The 1861-nt window shown below is 36.3% G+C and overlaps 1 protein-coding gene across 1 annotated transcript in view; it reads right to left on the bottom strand.

Moving 5' to 3' along the window:
- Positions 1-1861, bottom strand: part of CNTN5 (contactin 5) — a 923854-nt gene that overhangs the window by 474093 nt on the left and 447900 nt on the right. The window lies entirely within an intron of this gene.

Consider the following 1861-nt stretch of genomic DNA (forward strand, 5'->3'; position numbering starts at 1 on the left):
GATAGCAAAATTATGGCATGTTAATTACCCAATCAAAATCAGGATCCATAGTATACTAGGTTGTATAGAAAAGCACATAAATGCAGGCACAGTAAAGCATTAAAGTCGTGTTTCTGCTTGTTCCTGTGAACTCTGTGAGCATCCTCTTTCAAAACCCAATAGCATCCCAATAATACCATGATGTTGAAAGTGGACAGTACATAAAAGTCCTACACTCCTTCATGTCTGCATTAGGTGTTGCACAAACAAATCCATCTGAGTAGACCAAAATCACATTGTTTGCCAAAGGAACTTAAGCATAGCTATCATTAAACCTCTTTGCCTGAACCCCAGATTCTTGGAAGACATTAGTATCACTCAGGCTAGGGACAGAAATTACACATAAACCGGCATAAGTGATCAGAAAGTGGTTCAAATCTGTAACACGACAGAAGTTCAGTGCACATAAACCACTTTCAAAATGACCAAAACTGGTTTAAGATATTACCTGGATGGATATAGTATCAGACTTAATTAATTTAGGTTAAATTGGTTTATTGAACATGTGTCCCAGACCTCTTCCAGATTCAAGTTAACCCCATAGTCCCCCAGCATGCCAGGATGCTTTGCACCTCCCCTTGGAGGGTGAGAGGGATAGCTTTAGCCCAAGCTGTCTGCCCCAGCCAAGCAGAAAGGTGTGCTCTAGCACCTTTGGCTTCTGGTCTAGGCGACTGTAGGCATGTGCCTGCATTTTCAGAATCATGAATGAATGTTCATTTGCTTATCAGTTCTATCTACACAATTTAAAATAAACTGTGAAGATTGAATCAATCAGCCTCAAGATTTTCAACTATCTATAGTTAGCCCCAAACATCAGCTACTTTATAATTCCAATTTATTTAATTCATAAGGCCTCCTTTTTTTCACCTTCTAACCATCAACTGCTTCAATCCTAAATATGCATTCTTTGAGAGGTCAACACACTACAGCTAAAGTCAGTGCAGTGCGGTTCCTCAGTCCTTTATTTTGATTGTTCTCAAATCCTCCCTATACATGCATACAGATTAGGGGGTAATGAGCAAAGCTGGATACACAGAAAGTGCTTGAGTCTTATAAATTCACTTTCTATAAAGAACGCTACACAGCACGTTTAAGTGAAGAAAACAAAACGCACTTTATTAAGGCCAGGATTCAACAGTTTGTATTATTCTATTTATCTGGATTCCTAGATAGGAACTCGAGGCCCAATTTAGGAAGACTTTTAAGCACATAATTTAATATTTTTAATTACAAAACCACTTCTGATTAGTTTGCAGCTCTTAAGCACATGCTAAGATGTTTTGTTGAATAAAAGTGACTTTTCTGAACTAGAGAATAGTTCTGATAACAGTATTGTTACATTGTATTAATGCCATTAACTTGCTCTGTTCTAGTTTTAATTTTTGTGGTCATTCTTTTTTCTTTTTCTTTCTTTTTTTTGCAATAATGAGGAGAATTTGGAGGAAAATACATAATCGTTATAAATACAATTGTGTTTTTGTTGAGGCTCATCCTTTAAAATGTGATCTGAAAAAGAGAAATATTTACCACTGAGAATTTCTGCATCTCAAAATAATGACACAACCTTATGCTCTGTGTGTGTGTGTGTGTGTGTGTGCACGCACATGCATGTGTATGTGTGCCCACGAACACGTGCATGCACATAGGCACATGTGTGTATATACATGCAAAAAAAAATTGTATATAATTGACTAGTGGAAAAACTATCTGGATAAAAAGTGTTATGTAACATTAATCCACACAGCTATCATGTGGAAGTAACTTCAAAATATAACAGAACAATTGAAAAATATAGTAGAAAAGATGAATTGAAATTTCCCTA

This window comes from Alligator sinensis, unplaced genomic scaffold (genome assembly GCF_000455745.1).
Source record: "Alligator sinensis unplaced genomic scaffold, ASM45574v1 scaffold18_2, whole genome shotgun sequence".
In the NCBI taxonomy this organism is placed as follows: Eukaryota; Metazoa; Chordata; order Crocodylia; family Alligatoridae; genus Alligator; species Alligator sinensis.